At 44.8% G+C, this 21,909-nt stretch overlaps 1 protein-coding gene across 1 annotated transcript in view; it reads right to left on the bottom strand.

Moving 5' to 3' along the window:
* Positions 1-21,909, bottom strand: part of LOC144888820 (uncharacterized) — a 60,266-nt gene that overhangs the window by 10,600 nt on the left and 27,757 nt on the right. The gene's annotated exons all lie outside the window — the stretch shown is intronic.

Below are 21,909 nucleotides of genomic sequence, written 5' to 3'. Positions count from 1 at the left end.
CCCAAAATTTTGAAAGAAATTATATTTGTTAACATAGCGAACCTGACTATCTTCATCACTGTCCTGAGTGTCATTTTCGCAAAGGTTTCTACGCAAATGTAAACATTAATTTTTGGATTCCTCATGCTCTGAATAGTCCAAAAATGTATAGTTTTGCTTATCTACCAAAATTTTGAACGAAATTATATTTGTTAAGATAGTGAACCTAACTAAAATCTTGAATCCATTAACTTGTCTGCCTTAGTTGGCCATAAGTGTAGAAAAAAAAGTAGGTTTGTGAGGAAACATTGCCCTGACAGCAACACTGGTCCAACACCACCCAGCTCACAGATCTGGGAAATACCAATTTTCTCACTGTATTTGTTTCAGAAATTTTCACAAAGATATCTAGAATGTGGTTGTGGACGAAAACTTCCCTATAGAAGATAGCCAAGCTTGTGACGACTATTGGGGATGCCTCTTTGTGGTGGTTGTACGTACCCCCAAATGTAAGTTTGGGACCAAATCTTCCCCATTCTACCCTGCTTTGTCAGGGCAACGCGGTCACGGCCAGAGAGCCAATCGGTCCCCATGGACCGCGTCTCTCTCTCACTCTCTCACTCTGTGAAGGCGGGGGTACACCATCCTGGACGTGGGGAATCTTTGGGTCATTCCTGCGAGATCGATCGGCTGTCTCCGTGCCGTGGGCTTGTTCAATAGAACTTTCCGGGACTAAACAACAACAACAACAACCACGTGTTATATTAATGTCGATTCAGAAGACAACTGGAACAACCCAGAAGTTGAACACAAGTCCAACTTTTTTTGAAATACCGACTTCTTTCCTGGAAGTCCTAGCAGTGTCCATGTGGTTTATACTTCTCCCATCCGGATCTGAACCAAAATCCAATCGGCTTGTTCTTGTCACCTAACCAACTCATCCACAAGTTTTTGAAATTTTGTGCAATATGTCGTTTTTGGTCCTCTCTCTCAATGGTGAAGAATCACTTTTAAAATTATAGTAACCAGATCCGGATCAAAATCGAATCGATAAGTCTGCGTCACACCCCTAACATGTCCACCAAGTTTCGACCAAATCCGTCCACAACTTTTTGAGACATCCTGCCCACAAACCTTCACTCCTTCATTCCTCTTTTCTCCCGCCTCTGGAACAAACTCCCTCACTCTCTTCAATCCCACTCCTCCCTCCAGGTCTTTAAAACGGCTGTTCACCACCATCTCTTATCTTCCCCCATGCAAAACCTTGATCTTTTCTACCCCCGCTAATTTCACCCCAAATCCACTTTTTTGAGGTGACTTTTGACTTCTTTCCTGGAAGTCCTTGGTGTCCTTGCGTTTTATACCTATCCTGCCTCCCCCCAGGTCCCCTCCCTCCAAAAACATCTCCCGATGTCCCTGCTCTCAAATGTTGTGTTTGTGTGCTTCCTCCCCTTCTCTCCCCATCTTGTCGACCGCTCCCCTTTTTATATACTTTGTTTACTTGTTTGATTTGTTTGTTTGATAAATGTTAGCTCTTTCACGAGCCTCGACTCTGTATACAAAAAAAACAAAAAAACGGACAAACGGGGTGAAAACATAACCTCCGTCCACCTACGTGGCGAATGTAAGAAAAACACAGAAATGCACCAATATGAATGTTTCGAATTATTTCCAATACTTATCTACAAATGAGAACTGTTATGGGGAAGGGAATGTGTGGATGATGCTGCTGTTATTAACAATTTTTGGGGTCTTCTTGTGGGCCTGTTCTTCCTTGAGCATCGATAGCTAGATTTTTTTTTAAACATCACAAAAAAATAACTTTCGACATAGTTGAGAATATCCCAATATACAGTGCATGACATTGTCACTGAGGGCCTTGGGTAAAGAAGGGCAAGACAACAAAAAAAAACATCACAAAACAAAACACCTCACAAAACAAAAAAGCACATCACAAAAACATCACAAAACAAAACACTTCACAAAACAAAACACCACAAAATAGAACATCACCAAAAAAACATCACAAAACAAAACACATCACAAAAAAATCACAAAACAAAACACATCACAAAAAAAATCACAAAACAAAACACATAACAAAAAATTCACAAAACAAAACACTTCACAAAAAAACATCACAAAACAAAACACTTCACAAAAAACATCACAAAACAAAACACCAAAAAAATAACATCACCAAAAAACATCACAAAACAAAACACATCACAAAAAAACCACAAAACATCACAAAAAAACCACATAAACAAACATCACAAAACAAAACACATCACAAAACAAAAAACACCACAAAACAAAACACATCACAAAACAAAACACATCACAAAAAAATCACAAAACAAAACATCACAAAAAACATCACAAAACAAAACACATCACAAAAAATCACAAAACAAAACACTTCACAAAAAAACATCACAAAACAAAACACTTCACAAAAAACATCACAAAACAAAACACCACAAAAATAACATCACCAAAAAACATCACAAAACAAAACACCTCACAAAAAAACATCACAAAACAAAACACTTCACAAAAAAACATCACAAAACAAAACACTTCACAAAAAAATCACAAAACAAAACACTTCACAAAAAACATCACAAAACAAAACACTTCACAAAAAAATCACAAAACAAAACACATCACAAAACACATCACAAAACAAAACACATCACAAAAAATCACAAAACAAAACACTTCACAAAAAACATCACAAAACAAAACACTTCACAAAAAACATCACAAAACAAAACACCACAAAAATAACATCACCAAAAAACATCACAAAACAAAACACCTCACAAAAAAACCAGAAAACCACAAAAAACACAACAAAACAAAACACATCACAAAACAAAAAACACCACACAAAAACACAAAACAAAACATCACAAAACAAAACATCACAAAAAACATCACAAAACAAAACACATCACAAAAAGCACATCACAAAAAACCATCACAAAAAACATCACAAAAAACATCAAAAAACAAAACACATCACAAAAAGCACATCACAAAAAACATCACAAAAAATCACAAAACAAAACCACAAAAAAATCACAAAACAAAACATCACAAAACAAAACATCACAAAAAAACATCACAAAACAAAACACATCACAAAACAAAACACCTTGACTTATTAACAATAATCAGGAAGTACTCTCGTTCTCTTTCAGTCGCGCCAGTAAGGATGGCGCGGAATAAAAATGTAGGTCCCATCTGCTGCATACAAAACTAAATTTGGAGTATCTTCTCTAAAAAGTCGCTTTGGCTGCATATGAGAGCCTACCCAACTAACACAACAACGTTGGGCCAACGTTGGAAAATAGACGTCGCATTTACAACCATTAAACAACGTTACCCTGACGTCAACAATGCGCTTGGATCAAATTGACCAAATGCCAACGTTGGCCCAACGTTGTTGTGTTAGTTGTGTGATCATCACGACCTTGGAATAGCCAGTTGTAAAAGTTTTCAAAAGTTTCAATTTAAAAATGTTTCACAAAAATCTGCGCAACTCAAATGATAATCCAAACTAGATGTTATTCATAGAAAACTTAACCTGCGCAGTCAACTTGGTGCGAGCCCACTCTTCTGTTTTTGAATGTTTTTTTTCCTTTGATCCAATATGTCTGCGAGACCACGTGAGTGATGACATCATAAATGTATATCCTCTAACTAGCAAAGGTACCCGGAAATGACGGGGGTTCGTAGATGTCTGACGTGAAATGAACAATTTCCTTTGGGGTGTGCATTGGTAGAAACGGGAATTCAGTATAAATATTCAGTGAGCATATGTCGCAATGGGTGGAGCTGGTAACCTCGCCAACCTCGTTCCATTCTATCAGCTAAGATTTCCAATCCATGCTCATTGTACCGCTGAAGTACTGGGTTGAAGGTGATATGAAAGCTCAGCTGGGAAACGAGTTTAGGCATGTTTTGGGCCTACAGCCTGATGGAAGATCACCAAAGTTCTTTCCATACCAACCAACCACCTCCAGGCACCTATCCCTCTCCACATCGTTTCTTCAACTTCGACCTTCCCCTGCTATTTATATTCCCCATAGCTTTGCTTTCAGCAATTTCCCACAACATTTCATTCTGGTTTCCCATTTGATGATCCATAGATCCGTAGTTTCATTTCACTTTTCAACATCAGTTTCGCTTTGAGATATGAGTTTAGATTCGTCATTGCAACTTGTGATGCGATGCAAATATTGCACATAAAAGTTCATCAAAACAAAGTTCAAAACAAACAAACAAACAAACAAAACAAAGTTCAAACAAAGTTTGGGAGAGAATTTTTACGAATTTTCTAAGGGTCTAATGTGTTTTTAGGGTCATAAAAGGGACTGAAGTATTAAAAGAATCAAGGCTCTTAAAAGGGCCAAATGGGGTATAAAGGTGTCTATGGATGAAAGAGCAAAAGGGGACAAAAGCGTCCAAATGGTCTTAAGTTGTCCAAAGTGTTTTAAAAAGTCAACAGGTCTTAAAAGTGTCGAAGAAGATGTATATGTCTCAAAAGGGTCGAAATGGGTATGAAGGGGTCTAAAGGGTGCAATGGTCCAAGAGTTGTAGAGGGGTTAAGGGGTCTAAAGGTGTCTAATGGGTGTAAAGGGTCAAAACGGATCTAAGAAGTGTAAAGGGTCCACATGGATCAAAGGAGTATAAAGGCTCAAAGGGATCTAAGGGATGTAAAGGGTCAATAGGGGTCTAAGGTGTCTAAAGTGTTTAAGGTGGTTTAAAGGGTCTAAATCCAAAGCGGTCTAAGGGGTGTAAACCCCTAAAGCGTTTAAGGGTTTTAAAGGGCCTAAGTCCAAAGGGGTCTAAGGGGTGTAAAGGATTAAAAGGGGTCTAAGGGGTTTCGAGGGTCTCAAGGGTGTAAAGAGTCTAAGTCTAAGGGATCTAAGGGGTGTAAAGGATCTGAATTCTAAAGGATGTAAAGGAGTGAAACTGCAGTAAAGAAATTACCTCGGGTTAGTAATTAAATTAACTCGTGAGTGCAACTCGACAATAACGTGCCAAATGCCCTCCTCATCAGGGTAGGTATAAACTAATAACTATAAACCCTTATTAAGGTCCATCGTGGTTAAAGTTTCGTTGTGATTAATCTTGGGAGCTCAAAGCAGTATGATCACAAACAAACAGCAAAACAACAACTTACCTTGTTGTGATGTGATTGTTGGAAGGTTCGCCCGTTGGCATGTGGCGGTTTGTAAATGGTGTCATGTGGATCATTTTTTGTACAAAATATTTTTTCATCCTTGATAGTTATGTTGTTAGATAAAGAGTAAAATTCTCTTTAAATCTATGTATACGTTGTCTTTGTACTATTTTTGGTTTTTAAATAATTCGTGAATTTCAGAGGTCACGTGACTCCTTCTTTGCCGAACTTACCGATCATGGGAACGCCTTAATTAAGAGTTGTTTTACACATCTGATGACATATTTGACATCGGAGGTCGCAATCTCACTAATTATATCGGTATCCATGTTGAAATCTAATATATAAAAATTGGGCTTTTTATAAAGCTTTGTAGATGTGGATCAACCCTTGGAGATCATGGCGACAGGTGGCAGATCGGATGTCTATAAATTATGAATTGTGAGAAAATAAATGTTTTAAAAACCCCTATTTAGGTGCAGGATGGTAAAAGATGTTATCCTGTAAGGCTTTGTGGCGATGAACCTTGGGAGCTCAGAGGAGTAGGTTCACAAACAAACGGACATTTCGCTTTTATACATATAGATATCATTGTTGTGTAGATCATGCTCAGGAAATTTCAAACTGATCAGACTGAGCATTGTCGCTGTCGAATTATGACATCATGATTAAGGCACCAATGACGTCATCGTTAACAACACTTATTCCCCATGCGGAGTTCTTTACTGATAACATATTTGACATCGGAGGTCGATGTCGGAGCCTTGTTTCAATTTTTTTCATGGAGCGGTTTTGGGGATTACAAAGGTGCAACTTTTTTCGGTTTTTCCAATATGGCGCCTGTACCACGTGCCCTATGATGACATAACTACCATTAAAAATTCTGCAGGGAGGAGGTGCTCCTATAGTCAAAATTTCGTGTCCATTGGACTAACTTTTGTGGAGAATTTTTTTCGTACTGATCAGGTCAAGCGTTGTACTTGTCGAATTATGACGTCATAATGAAGGCACCGATGACATCATCATCAACATATCTTCACCATAGGGAGTACTTCATAATGAGCCTTGTTTCAATTTTTTCCATTGAGCGGTTTGGAAGATATAAAGGTGTTGTGGTTTTCCAAGATGGCGTCCGTACCATGTGACCTATGACGTCATAATTATGAATACAATTTTCTACAGGCTGAGGCGCTCCTAAGGTAAAAATTTCCTGTCAATCGGACCAACGGTTGCCGAGAAAATTAATTTTGAAAATGTAGACACGTACGTACGTACGGCACATGTACGTTAGCACCCGAATGCCTAATACTGCTTTTCGCTTCATGAGCGCAGGGTAACACGAGCAATAGGCTTCCTGTCTGTCTACTTGGAAGTCGAATTAATAGGAAAAAGCTTTTTCTTCACATAATCAAAGACAGCTTGGTTTTCTGCTGAAGTAACTAAAGTCTGATTAGAGAGAGAAATCTTGAATCCATTAACTTGTTCTATTTATAAATATTAAAACAAACATATTAAAACATATTAAACAAATTGATTAAACATATTAAATATTAAATTTAATATTAAACATATTAAACAAACATATTAAATAAAACATATTTAATAAAACATATTAAACAAATATTAAAACAAATTTAATATTAAACATATGAAAACATAAAACAAATTAAAACAAACATATTAAATATCCCTTTCCAGGACTTAGTTGGCCATAAGTGTAGAAAAAAAAGTAGGTTTGTGAGGAAACATTGCCCTGACAGCAACACTGGTCCAACACCACCCAGCTCACAGATCTGGGAAATACCAATTTTCTCACTGTATTTGTTTCAGAAATTTTCACAAAGATATCTAGAATGTGGTTGTGGACGAAAACTTCCCTATAGAAGATAGCCAAGCTTGCGACGACTATTGGGGATGCCTCTTTGTGGTGGTTGTACGTACCCCCAAATGTAAGTTTGGGACCAAATCTTCCCCATTCTACCCTGCTTTGTCAGGGCAACGCGGTCACGGCCAGAGAGCCAATCGGTCCCCATGGACCGCGTCTCTCTCTCACTCTCTCACTCTGTGAAGGCGGGGGTACACCATCCTGGACGTGGGGAATCTTTGGGTCATTCCTGCGAGCTCGATCGGCTGTCTCCGTGCCGTGGGCTTGTTCAATAGAACTTTCCGGGACTAAACAACAACAACAACAACCACGTGTTATATTAATGTCGATTCAGAAGACAACTGGAACAACCCAGAAGTTGAACACAAGTCCAACTTTTTTTGAAATACCGACTTCTTTCCTGGAAGTCCTAGCAGTGTCCATGTGTTTTATACTTCTCCCATCCGGATCTGAACCAAAATCCAATCGGCTTGTTCTTGTCACCTAACCAACTCATCCATCAAGTTTTGTCATAACTCATCCACAAGTTTTTGAAATTTTGTGCAATATGTCGTTTTTGGTCCTCTCTCTCAATGGTGAAGAATCACTTTTAAAATTATAGTTACCAGATCCGGATCAAAATCGAATCGATAAGTCTGCGTCACACCCCTAACATGTCCACCAAGTTTCGACCAAATCCGTCCACAACTTTTTGAGACATCCTGCCCACAAACCTTCACTCCTTCATTCCTCTTTTCTCCCGCCTCTGGAACAAACTCCCTCACTCTCTTCAATCCCACTCCTCCCTCCAGGTCTTTAAAACGGCTGTTCACCACCATCTCTTATCTTCCCCAATCCAAAACCTTGATCTTTTCTACCCCTGCTAATTTCACCCCAAATCCACTTTTTTGAGGTGACTTTTGACTTCTTTCCTGGAAGTCCTTGGTGTCCTTGCGTTTTATACCGATCCTGCCTCCCCCCAGGTCCCCTCCCTCCAAAAACATCTCCCGATGTCCCTGCTCTCAAATGTTGTGTTTGTGTGCTTCCTCCCCTTCTCTCCCCATCTTGTCGACCGCTCCCCTTTTTATATACTTTGTTTACTTGTTTGATTTGTTTGTTTGATAAATGTTAGCTCTTTCACGAGCCTCGACTCTGTATACAAAAAAAACAAAAAAAAAACGGACAAACGGGGTGAAAACATAACCTCCGTCCACCTACGTGGCGAATGTAAGAAAAACACAGAAATGCACCAATATGAATGTTTCGAATTATTTCCAATACTTATCTACAAATGAGAACTGTTATGGAGAAGGGAATGTGTGGATGATGCTGCTGTTATTAACAATTTTTTGGTTCTTCTTGTGGGCCTGTTCTTCCTTGAGCATCGATAGCTAGATTTTTTTTTAAACATCACAAAAAAATAACTTTCGACATAGTTGAGAATATCCCAATATACAGTGCATGACATTGTCACTGAGGGCCTTGGGTAAAGAAGGGCAAGACAACAAAAAAAAAAAATCACAAAACAAAACACATCACAAAACAAAAAGCACATCACAAAAAAAATCACAAAAGAAAACACATCACAAAAACATCACAAAAAACATCACAAAACAAAACACTTCACAAAACAAAACACCAGAAAATAGAACATCACCAAAAAAACATCACAAAACAAAACACATCACAAAAAACATCACAAAACAAAACACATCACAAAAAACATCACAAAACAAAACACTTCACAAAACACCACAAAATAGAACATCACCAAAAAACATCACAAAACAAAACACATCACAAAAAAACCACAAAACATCACAAAAAAACACCACAAAACAAACACATCACAAAACAAAACACATCACAAAACAAAAAACACCACAAAACAAAACACATCACAGAACGCATCACAAAACAAAAAAACATCACAAAAAAAACATCACAAAAACATCACAAAAAAAACCATCACAAAACACATCACAAAAAAACCACAAAACATCACAAAAAACACCACAAAACAAACACATCACAAAACAAAACACATCACAAAACAAAAAACACCACAAAACAAAACACATCACAAAAAAATCACAAAAAAATCACAAAACAAACCACAAAAAACACATCACAAAACAAAACACATCACAAAAAATCACAAAACAAAACACTTCACAAAAAACATCACAAAACAAAACACTTCACAAAAAACATCACAAAACAAAACACCACAAAAATAACATCACCAAAAAACATCACAAAACAAAACACCTCACAAAAAAACACAAAACATCACAAAAAACAACAAAACAAAACACATCACAAAACAAAAAACACCACACAAAAAACACAAAACAAAACATCACAAAACAAAACATCACAAAAAACATCACAAAACAAAACACATCACAAAAAGCACATCACAAAAAACATCACAAAAAACATCACAAAACAAAACATCACAAAAAGCGCATCACAAAAAGCACATCACAAAAAAACATCACAAAAAATCACAAAACAAAACCACAAAAAAATCACAAAACAAAACATCACAAAACAAAACATCACAAAAAACATCACAAAACAAAACATCACAAAACAAAACATCACAAAACAAAACCACAAAACAAAACACAAAACAAAACACATCACAAAACAAAACATCACAAAAAACACCACAAAACAAAACGCACCACAAAACAAAAAACACATCACAAAAAAATAACTATAATAGTTGAGGTTCAAATAATAGTTGAGAATATCCCAATATACAGTGCATGACATTGTCACTGAGGGCCTTGGGTAAAGAAAGGCAAGACAAAATGGGTGCCAGACGTCCACCCATAGTAGCACAACATGAACCAACTTGTTCGGCATCAACAGAATGTTCTGCATTTTTTTTGTCAGTAAGGTGACATTTTCTTGGCCCACATCATTGCTGGAATCAATACAACGGTAAGCTCGAACTGGAGTCTTGTTCAGTAGAACTGAATGGGCTGGATCTAAAATATGCTTTACCAAGAAAGGGAGCATCATGTTATGTTGCTCCAAGGTTTTGTTTTCAACCACATTAGAATTTTGCTAAACTGCAGAGCAATTCCACAGGCAACGACAGTGAAAGGGGACAAGTACCATATGGAATGGCATGATGTTTTGAGACTTGCATTGCACAAAAAAGCATCTCTAATTCTTCCGAACGACGTCCTCCTTCATGACAATGCTGCGCAGCATGTGGAGTGCAATGCCTACAACTTGTTTGAGTCCTGGTAGGGAGAAACTTTGCGTCACCAACAATATTCACTGGATTTAATCCCACTCATTTCACTTGAAGATGAAAAACGAGCTTAGGGGGAAGACGTTTTGCGTTCGCTGAAGACGTGAGCACAACGACAACTGGTAACCACTGCGTTAAGGACGCCTCAGAAGGAGGGCTTCTGTGGTGGCAACAAATGGCTAGTTACCCTTGCCAAAGGAGAGGGTATTGTATTTGAGCCCCTTTGTTTGTTTGCTTGTGTCTGTGAGCACAGAATAAATGTGATTTTCTCTGCAACCGTTGGTCCGATTGACAGGAAATGTTCACCATAGGTACAACTCCACCTGTGGAATTTGTAATGACAATTATGACGTCATAGGTCACGTGGTATGGCGCCATCTTGGAAAAAACAAATATATTTGCAATTCTACATCTCCGAAAGCGCCGCATCGAAAAAAAAATTGAGACATGGCTCATTGTAAAGAACTCTCTATGGGGAATACAATATGTTAATGATGATGTCGTAGGTGCCTCCATTATGACGTCATAATTTGACAAGTACAAAACTTCATCCGATCAAGATGAATTTTCTTGAGCGTCACCTAGGGATAAATTGGTGGAGGAAAAATAATAATGATGACGTCATCGGTCACGTGGTTCGGCCGCCATATTTGTTTAAACACAAAAGCCCTAAAAAAAACACTAAAAATACGTTCTGGCGAGGGTCTGCAATCTCTGATTGCTCTTTCTTGTTCAGCACTGCATGGGGTGCTTTGAATAGGATGGAAGTTATGTAGAAATGGCAGGGGTACCCGTTGTTGCCTGGTCTATTTTTTTTGTGGGGGCCTAAATCGCTTCCCTACACCCACGAGGGAATGGGCCCCTGCACACTTCCCTAGACCCACTAAAGAGGGATAAAAAAAAAAAATCAAACTTTCTTTTCACAATTTTCAAAAAACCGAATTCCCCTATAAAACACTCATCGGCACTCACTGATGAACCTCTGAAAGTTGGAAACACAGACAATGTCTCTCTTGTAGTATAGATAATGTGACCCACTGCACTGTTTTGGTGAATCCCTTGCAGTGTATGTTGATGACTCTATGATCAGGTAGTCCTCTTGCACCCAGGTAGCCCAGCGACGTTGGCCCCGACTCATTTGACTCCCTCATGCTCCACATGTCCTGTATATAGCAGCCTTTCACCTTCAGCCCAAGCATCGGCAATTTTTATACTTCACTCCAGAATCCCAGTTTTTGGCTTTCATCCCAGGCTCTCCCTACAAGGTTCTCTAGTGCTTCTATAGTGGTTCTGCACCTGTGCTATGAGCTTCTCTCCCCACTTTCATTCGTCACCCGTACTTGCTGTCGGCGTTCGTGAACTTCACAGCCACAATGACAATTCTGTTTAAGTTGGCACACTTATCAAGCCTACTTATAAGTTGGCACACTTAAAGTTGGCACACTGGACTTATAAGACTTATAAGTCTATTTCACAAGACTGTCTCAGACTCTCTTTTACATAGTGGGCATTTCTTATATATATTTAAATTTTTTTTTTGTAAGAAAAAGAATAATAAATTATTTTTTATATAATATAATAAATATTATATATATAATAAAAATTTATATATACTAATATAATTTTAATTAAATATTTATATAAATTTTATATAATATAATAATAAAATTTTAATAATAAAATAAAATAATAAAATTTTATATAATGTAATAATAAAAATATATAAAGCATAATAATATAAATTTTATATAATACTAGCAACGGTACCCGCCCTATGGGTGGGGCTTCAATTGGGAAGCTCAAATGAAAAGGAAAAATATCAGAAATTGAAGACTTTTATTTTATTTTAAACGATTCATATAAACATCCGTTGAATCATATTACTTGTACATGCAAATCATCAAAATCTAAACAGTACATGGCGCCCATGTTGAAAAAAAATTGAATTATGCAAAACGTAAGCGGCCGATACACGTCTTTCTCAGTCGCACGTTTATGTGTGAAGAGTGCACGCCGAATCTGTAACACGGAAGCGGCCGCTACACCTGTTTCTCAGTCGCTTTGCACACGCTGCCGTGTTACTTCGGAGCTGCACGTTTATATAGGAAGAGTTCGTCAGGAGTCGATCTACTCTCTCCTGGTACGTAGAATAAACAGTATTTGTAGAATTTCAACAAAAGCCATATCACTGTTCATATCGGTAAATATTATTCCATCGTTTGGAAAAACTGGAAAATTGGAAAATTGGAAAAATTGGAAAAACAATATAGCCTATTTTACTCCAGGGGATCTCAGGAATACCCACCCAAAATATTGTTGCGATCGATTGAGCCGTTTTTGCGGTCCTTTCGAACGGACGGACGGACATTTGGTGAATTGTAGTACGATAATAATAAAAATTTACAATCATAATAAAAAAGGAAGGGTAATTGTTCCAGAAAAGAACGACTATGATGACGAGTTTCCCCTGACGAAAGCCACTCTGATTGAAACGTTGGACGTTTCCACATTTGTCAATAGGAATTCAGACGACTAAAAAAATCTTCTTTATGACAAACATCACAAACAATTGGTATACTATCATTTCATGAACGAAAAGGAGAAAGGTTGTTTCTTTCAATAAATCGAAGCGTTAGGTACTCAAAAGGAATTGGAATTTCAAGCTTATTCTCAAACACAGTGACGAGTTGTGTGACAGACAAGTTGAAACACTGGTAAAAAAAAAAAAACCACAACAAAGGGATTATACTGTACATAGAAAGTTTGCTAGAAACCTTATGCTGTTTCGGTTATCCGAGCACCCATGAATGATTCAAATTACAATGGAGTTTGCTTGGTGTATGCAACGTTCCATTGAAAAACAAACTCCATAGGTTAGCTTCGGAATTAGGGCGTAATGTAAGTCAATGTAAAATAATCTTCCACAACACATCCAATTCTTTGACATGAGGAAGTAAAAAGATTTTCAGACTTACCTAGAAGTGCTGTACATACATGCAAGATCATGATAGACAGCTGATAGGAAACGTCCACTAAGTCTTCCTATAGATGTCTCCTCTCACGTCCCATGGACTGAGCTTTGTTTAAACAGGAAAAGCTTGATATAGCAATACACGCCTCCAATAAACAGCAATTCAGAGCAGATGTTTTGGGCACAGTCATCACAACAGCATTTCCACTAAAATCCTGCTTCAATAATTCTTATTGCTTTGCAAAACAGGCAGCAACGTCATTATTTGCAGTATGTATTTGTGCAGGTATTTATTTGCTGCACTTGGAATCTGAACTTTAAAAAACTTTTCATGTTAAAAAAAAGCAAATTTAAAAAATATTATTCTGGTGAAACAGTTGCATAGGCTCCACCTATTGGGCATGAGCTTAGCAGAGCTACAGCCCCCCCCCCCCCCCCCCCACACCCCCTACATCTCCGTAGGATTGCACTGCAGCTATTACCGGGAAAATTGAGAATTGCTGTATAAAATTGGAATTGATGAGTCCTTGTCACACACCGAACCTGTCCTAATCTCCACTAATCTCCACGTTTCATCGTAATCTGTCCACATCTTTTGAGATATCCTGCTCACAGGCAAACAAATAGACAGACAGATAGACAAGGGTGAAAACATGACCTCCATCCGCCTTCGGTGACATGCACAGAAACCCCAGGAAACTGCAGAGTGCGGGAAGAAATAAAATAAATTGTGTGTCCGGGAGAAGGATTGTTACCTGAAATGGCTCACAGAGCTTTTGAAAGAAGCTGAAAATACTTGGGAAAGTACCCTAGAGAAAGGGCTATACCTTTGTACAAAGAGAGATTTGGAGAATTTGTCAGTTCGCCGAATGGGCAGCAGCTCATAGTAAAAACTCCCGAATATGTGGGTTGGGGTTGGTGCAAGGCCCGAGTGGACAGGTGTGTGCTACACTAACCCCTGATGGATCATTACCAGTGTATGGACTGTGTATCTGGATTAGCTGCTTCTGAACACCAATATGAAGGACATATCTGGGGCTTGTCAATGTACAGGGTAGGCCTAAAAGTATATTGACGATGAATCATGTTGGGAGGTGAGAGGAATGGGGGCGGGGGGGTTGGGGGGGGGGGGGTGGGAGACATCTTGTAAAATGTGCACTGACGAGGTGGTGTGTGTTAGCTATGAAGCAGATGGAGGAAGATTGTACCATGTAAAACCTCCAGTAAAAGATGAGGCTGGGTGAGGACTTGGGCACAAACATTAAAGACACACGGGAAAGCAATAGGTGCTTTCCAAATTAACATCATGAACTGTTTGGCCAGTGTGCTGCTAGCCATGGTGGTGAGGTTGGCTGCGGAGCCCTAGAGAGGGTCGGAAGACTTTTATTTATTGGGATTGCCCAAAAGATGGTACGCCACAGAAGCGGCAGTCAGTGATGTGACCCACCACCCACAAAGGCGGTCCGAGAGTTAACAAGGGCTGTGACCACATGAGCATGTCAGTCGAAGTTTGGATTGGCATTTGCAGAGGGAACATCTCTCCCCTCTCTTTGTTTGGCTCCTCACCTCATTGTCATCCTCCCACCTTGTGCCACACCAGCCAAGTGCAACACCAGCCTGTACGGGTCGTACTGGACCCACGACCAGCCCGTGCCTTACTCAAGTCCTCGCATGTGTTCCCCTTTGTTGTGTGAGTTCCAGTACAGTATTTATATTTGGCGCCACATTCTGGTTAGGATTTGGTTATTCACCTCCTCTCTACATACATTTGCGTGGTACATCATCCCCATCTGTGTCTGTCGACCGCCAATCTATGGCCTTATTTATTGATTGACTTGTCTACCCACATCCCAGTATTTCATTGTTTCTAAACATAATTTTAAGTATAAGAAGCATTTGTACTACCTTTTACCTTTACCAAAACTACCTTTTACGCATGTTTTACTGCAATCTTCAGCCCACCCATTCTACCCAACAACAGACAGCAAATCACATATTGGGCCATCTTGCCCTACCTTACTCAATGATACTCTTGGTACCACCTCAAAAGCCATGTTCTTTTTTTAATTTTTAGAATGTAATAAATGCAGCATGGAATAGTGAAGTGGATGACGTAACAATTAGGCCAATATAAAACGAGTAACTCACATTTTGCAGAAATCTTTCAAACGTCCTCTACGGACTTGAAATAGGGATCTAATAACCTGGACTTGAACGATAAACGCATTTTCATTCAGTTTTCCTGGTCCTGATGTATACTCCATCACAGGCTACCACTGCAGCAACAATGCAAGGAATTTAGAATTTGTCCATGGTGTACCAGCACACAATGATATACAAATGTCGATAGACACCGTGGGACCTTTAACATCAACGAGCGAACTGGACAGCCGGCTTAATGTCTTGTCGGCGTGCGTATGTTTACAATTGTGGTTGTTTCTTCCATGTGCATTGAATGCAATTCCACTTGTGTTATTTAACACGCATTGCATTTGGTATGCTTTGACTTGCTTTGACTTGTGGAAACCATTTTCAATTCCACAATTTTACCGGCAATACGTTCCCAGAATATGACCTATTTTTTGTGTAACACTTTTCCTGTATAAAAGGCTGATATGTCGTTGCAGAAGTGCTACGATTTCCTGTAAAGACAATACAAGGGCACTTGAGCTAAATCTTCTGGGAAAATGATAAATCATTAATGGCTATTTTTTGGTTCGGCCGGATCCAAAGAGCCCCCGATGTTTATCTATCTATGTGCGATGGAATGCTCGTCTGTCTCCCGTTTCCGGCGGCCGCTTCCATAAATGCTGTGCTGCGTTTGAAAAGCTCCGCATGCAGGAAAGGCTCAACATTCAACCAGAAGAAGAGCATGATACCAAACGAGATACAGTTTAAACGACGTACACACACAAAATGCAATCGCTTTGGTTAACAGTGTTAAGATATTATCACAAAGTTGAACAAACCATGTGAGTGTTGTTAATAACAGTAACCTATACTGAAAGTCTTCAAACAAATGTTGGAGTGCAAGTTGATTCTTTAGTTAAAGAAAAAACTCCATTTAGCATTGTGACTTAAAAATAATGTTTAATAATCATATTCAAAGTGGTCCAAAATAAACTGAAATGTAATATTCGGTTGACTCGATGACGTCATTTGTTAGAGCGTCTGCTCTACTTCCAGGTTAGTCTGCTCTGCTGTTTCCTTGATGCTCAATATTAAAAAATGATAGGGCACGGACAAAAAGGAGAGAGCTGTAGAGGTGAGGGAGAGAGAACGTCAGGGGAGGGACGGGAGAGAGGGAGAGGCAAGGAGGGAGAGAGGGGAGGAGGGAGAGAGGGGAGGGTGGGAGGGAGGGAGAGAGGGGAGGGGAGGGTGGGCAAGAGAGAGAGAGGGGTGGGTGGGTGGGCAAGAGAGAGAGAGGGTGGGTGGGTGGGCAAGAGAGAGAGAGAGAGAGAGAGAGAGAGAGAGAGAGAGAGAGGGGTGGGTGGGTGGGCGAGAGAGAGGGGTGGGTGGGTGGGTGGGCAAGAGAGAGAGAGAGAGGGGTGGGTGGGTGGGCAAGAGAGAGAGAGAGAGAGAGGGGTGGGTGGGTGGGCAAGAGAGAGAGAGAGAGGGGGGTGGGTGGCAAGAGAGAGAGAGAGAGGGGGGGTGGTGGGCAAGAGAGAGAGAGAGAGGGGGTGGGTGGGTGGGCAAGAGAGAGAGAGAGAGAGGGGTTGGGTGGGTGGGCAAGAGAGAGAGAGAGAGGGGTGGGTGGGTGGGCAAGAGAGAGAGAGAGAGGGGTGGGTGGGTGGGCAAGAGAGAGAGAGAGAGGGGTGGGTGGGTGGGCAAGAGAGAGAGAGAGAGGGGTGGGTGGGTGGGCAAGAGAGAGAGAGAGAGGGGTGGGTGGGTGGGCAAGAGAGAGAGAGAGGGGTGGGTGGGTGGGCAAGAGAGAGAGAGAGAGGGGTGGGTGGGTGGGCAAGAGAGAGAGAGAGAGGGGTGGGTGGGTGGGCAAGAGAGAGAGAGAGAGGGGTGGGTGGGTGGGCAAGAGAGAGAGAGAGAGGGGTGGGTGGGTGGGCAAGAGAGAGAGAGAGAGGGGTGGGTGGGTGGGCAAGAGAGAGAGAGAGAGGGGTGGGTGGTGGGCAAGAGAGAGAGAGAGAGGGGTGGTGGGTGGGCAAGAGAGAGAGAGAGAGGGGTGGGTGGGTGGGCAAGAGAGAGAGAGAGAGGGGTGGGTGGTGGGCAAGAGAGAGAGAGAGAGGGGTGGGTGGGTGGGCAAGAGAGAGAGAGAGAGGGGTGGGTGGGTGGGCAAGAGAGAGAGAGAGAGGGGTGGGTGGGTGGGCAAGAGAGAGAGAGAGAGGGTGGGTGGGTGGGCAAGAGAGAGAGAGAGAGGGGGGGGGTGGCAAGAGAGAGAGAGAGGGGTGGGTGGGTGGGCAAGAGAGAGAGAGAGAGAGGGGTGGGTGGGTGGGCAAGAGAGAGAGAGAGAGGGGTGGGTGGGTGGGCAAGAGAGAGAGAGAGAGGGGTGGGTGGGTGGGCAAGAGAGAGAGAGAGAGGGGTGGGTGGGCAAGAGAGAGAGAGAGAGGGGTGGGTGGGTGGGCAAGAGAGAGAGAGAGAGGGGTGGGTGGGTGGGCAAGAGAGAGAGAGAGAGGGGGTGGGTGGGTGGGCAAGAGAGAGAGAGAGAGAGAGGGGTGGGTGGGTGGGCAAGAGAGAGAGAGAGAGGGGTGGGTGGTGGGCAAGAGAGAGAGAGAGAGGGGTGGGTGGGTGGGCAAGAGAGAGAGAGAGAGGGGTGGGTGGGTGGGCAAGAGAGAGGGGTGGGTGGGTGGGCAAGAGAGAGAGAGAGAGGGTGGGTGGGTGGGTGGGCAGAGAGAGAGAGAGAGGGGTGGGTGGGTGGGCAAGAGAGAGAGAGAGGGGTGGGTGGGTGGGCAAGAGAGAGAGAGAGAGGGGTGGGTGGGTGGCAAGAGAGAGAGAGAGAGAGGAGGTGGTGTGGGTGGGCAAGAGAGAGAGAGAGAGGGGTGGGTGGGTGGGCAAGAGAGAGAGAGAGAGGGGTGGGTGGGTGGGCAAGAGAGAGAGAGAGGGTGGGTGGGTGGGCAAGAGAGAGAGAGAGAGGGGTGGGTGGGTGGGCAAGAGAGAGAGAGAGAGGGGTGGGTGGGTGGGCAAGAGAGAGAGAGAGAGGGGTGGGTGGGTGGGCAAGAGAGAGAGAGAGAGGGGTGGGTGGGTGGGCAAGAGAGAGAGAGAGAGAGGGGTGGGTGGGTGGCAAGAGAGAGAGAGAGAGAGGGTGGGTGGGTGGGCAAGAGAGAGAGAGAGAGAGGGGTGGGTGGGTGGGCAAGAGAGAGAGAGAGAGGGGTGGGTGGTGGGCAAGAGAGAGAGAGAGAGGAGGAGTGGTGGGCAAGAGAGAGAGAGAGAGGGTGGGTGGGTGGGCAGAGAGAGAGAGAGGGGTGGGTGGGTGGGCAAGAGAGAGAGAGAGAGGGGTGGTGGGTGGGCAAGAGAGAGAGAGAGAGAGGGGTGGGTGGGTGGGCAAGAGAGAGAGAGAGAGGGGTGGGTGGGTGGGCAAGAGAGAGAGAGAGAGGGGTGGGTGGGTGGGCAAGAGAGAGAGAGAGAGGGTGGGTGGGTGGGCAGAGAGAGAGGGGTGGGTGGGTGGGCAAGAGAGAGAGAGAGAGGGGTGGGTGGGTGGGCAAGAGAGAGAGAGAGGGGTGGTGGGTGGGCAGAGAGAGAGAGAGAGGGTGGTGGGTGGGCAAGAGAGAGAGAGAGGGGTGGGGGTGGCAAGAGAGAGAGAGAGAGGGGTGGGTGGGTGGGCAAGAGAGAGAGAGAGAGGGGTGGGTGGGAGAGAGAGAGAGGAGGGTGGGTGGGCAAGAGAGAGAGAGAGGTGCAGAGAGAGAGAGAGTGGGCAAGAGAGAGAGAGAGGGGTGGGTGGGTGGCAAGAGAGAGAGAGAGAGGGGGGTGGGTGGCAGAGAGAGAGAGAGGGGTGGGTGGGTGGGCAAGAGAGAGAGAGAGAGGGTGGGTGGGTGGCAAGAGAGAGAGAGAGGGGTGGGTGGGTGGCAAGAGAGAGAGAGAGAGGGGTGGGTGGGTGGCAAGAGAGAGAGAGAGAGGGTGGGTGGGTGGGCAAGAGAGAGAGAGAGAGGGGTGGGTGGGTGGCAAGAGAGAGAGAGAGAGGGGGGGTGGGTGGGCAAGAGAGAGAGAGGGGTGGTGGCAAGAGAGAGAGAGAGAGGGGGGTGGTGGGCAAGAGAGAGAGAGAGAGGGGGTGGTGGGTGGGCAAGAGAGAGAGAGAGAGGGGTGGGTGGGTGGGCAAGAGAGAGAGAGAGAGGGGTGGGTGGGTGGGCAAGAGAGAGAGAGAGAGAGGGGTGGGTGGTGGGCAAGAGAGAGAGAGAGAGGGGTGGGTGGGTGGGCAAGAGAGAGAGAGAGAGAGGGGTGGGTGGGTGGGCAAGAGAGAGAGAGAGAGGGTGGGTGGGTGGGCAAGAGAGAGAGAGAGAGGGGTGGGTGGGTGGGCAAGAGAGAGAGAGAGAGGGGTGGGTGGGTGGGCAAGAGAGAGAGAGAGAGGGGTGGGTGGGTGGGCAAGAGAGAGAGAGAGAGAGGGGTGGGTGGGTGGGCAAGAGAGAGAGAGAGAGGGGTGGGTGGGTGGGCAAGAGAGAGAGAGAGAGGGGTGGGTGGGTGGGCAAGAGAGAGAGAGAGAGGGGTGGGTGGGTGGGCAAGAGAGAGAGAGAGAGGGGTGGGTGGGTGGGCAAGAGAGAGAGAGAGAGGGGTGGTGGGTGGGCAAGAGAGAGAGAGAGAGGGGTGGTGGGTGGGCAAGAGAGAGAGAGAGAGGGGTGGGTGGGTGGGCAAGAGAGAGAGAGAGAGGGGTGGGTGGGTGGGCAAGAGGAGAGAGAGAGAGGGGTGGGTGGGTGGGCAAGAGAGAGAGAGAGAGGGGTGGGTGGGTGGGCAAGAGAGAGAGAGAGAGAGGGGTGGGTGGGTGGGCAAGAGAGAGAGAGAGAGGGGTGGGTGGGTGGGCAAGAGAGAGAGAGAGAGGGGTGGGTGGGTGGGCAAGAGAGAGAGAGAGAGGGGTGGGTGGTGGGCAAGAGAGAGAGAGAGAGGGGTGGGTGGGTGGGCAAGAGAGAGGAGAGAGAGGGGTGGGTGGGTGGGCAAGAGAGAGAGAGAGAGGGGTGGGTGGGTGGGCAAGAGAGAGAGAGAGAGGGGTGGGTGGTGGGCAAGAGAGAGAGAGAGAGAGGGGTGGGTGGGTGGGCAAGAGAGAGAGAGAGAGGGGTGGGTGGTGGGCAAGAGAGAGAGAGAGAGGGGTGGGTGGGTGGGCAAGAGAGAGAGAGAGAGGGGTGGGGTGGGTGGGCAAGAGAGAGAGAGAGAGGGTGGTGGGTGGGCAAGAGAGAGAGAGAGAGGGGTGGGTGGGTGGGCAAGAGAGAGAGAGAGAGGGGTGGGTGGGTGGGCAAAGAGAGAGAGAGAGAGGGGTGGGTGGTGGGCAAGAGAGAGAGAGAGAGGGGTGGGTGGTGGGCAAGAGAGAGAGAGAGAGGGGTGGGTGGGTGGGCAAGAGAGAGACAGAGAGGGGTGGGTGGGTGGGCAAGAGAGAGAGAGAGAGGGGTGGGTGGGTGGGCAAGAGAGAGAGAGAGAGAGGGGTGGGTGGGTGGGCAAGAGAGAGAGAGAGAGGGGTGGTGGGTGGGCAAGAGAGAGAGAGAGAGAGGGGTGGGTGGGTGGGCAAGAGAGAGAGAGAGAGAGGGGTGGGTGGGTGGGCAAGAGAGAGAGAGAGAGGGGTGGGTGGGTGGCAAGAGAGAGAGAGAGAGAGGGGTGGGTGGGTGGGCAAGAGAGAGAGAGAGAGGGGTGGGTGGGTGGGCAAGAGAGAGAGAGAGAGAGGGGTGGTGGGTGGGCAAGAGAGAGAGAGAGAGAGGGGTGGGTGGGTGGGCAAGAGAGAGAGAGAGAGGGGTGGGTGGGTGGGCAAGAGAGAGAGAGAGAGGGGTGGGTGGGTGGGCAAGAGAGAGAGAGAGAGGGGTGGGTGGGTGGGCAAGAGAGAGAGAGAGAGGGGTGGGTGGGTGGGCAAGAGAGAGAGAGAGAGGGGTGGGTGGGTGGGCAGAGAGAGAGAGAGGGGTGGGTGGGTGGGCAGAAGAGAGAGAGAGAGAGAGGGGTGGGTGGGTGGGCAGAGAGAGAGAGAGAGAGAGGGGTGGGTGGTGGGCAAGAGAGAGAGAGAGAGGGGTGGGTGGGTGGGCAGAGAGAGAGAGAGAGAGAGGGGTGGTGGGTGGGCAAGAGAGAGAGAGAGAGGGGTGGGTGGGTGGGCAAGAGAGAGAGAGAGAGGGGTGGGTGGGTGGGCGAGAGAGAGAGAGAGAGGGGTGGGTGGGTGGCGAGAGAGAGAGAGAGAGGGGTGGGTGGGTGGGCGAGAGAGAGAGAGAGAGGGGTGGGTGGGTGGGCGAGAGAGAGAGAGAGAGGGGTGGGTGGGTGGGCGAGAGAGAGAGAGAGAGGGGTGGGTGGGTGGGCGAGAGAGAGAGAGAGAGGGGTGGGTGGTGGGCAAGAGAGAGAGAGAGAGGGGTGGGTGGGTGGGCAGAGAGAGAGAGAGAGGGGTGGGTGGGTGGGCGAGAGAGAGAGAGAGAGGGGTGGGTGGGTGGGCAAGAGAGAGAGAGAGAGGGGGTGGGTGGGTGGGCAGAGAGAGAGAGAGAGGGGTGGGTGGGTGGGCGAGAGAG

This window comes from Myxine glutinosa, chromosome 1 (assembly GCF_964187855.1).
Source record: "Myxine glutinosa chromosome 1, kmMyxGlut1.1, whole genome shotgun sequence".
Taxonomy (NCBI): domain Eukaryota; kingdom Metazoa; phylum Chordata; class Myxini; order Myxiniformes; family Myxinidae; genus Myxine; species Myxine glutinosa.
The sequence above is the reverse complement of the archived record's forward strand: the minus strand, read 5'-3'. Positions and strand labels throughout refer to the sequence as shown.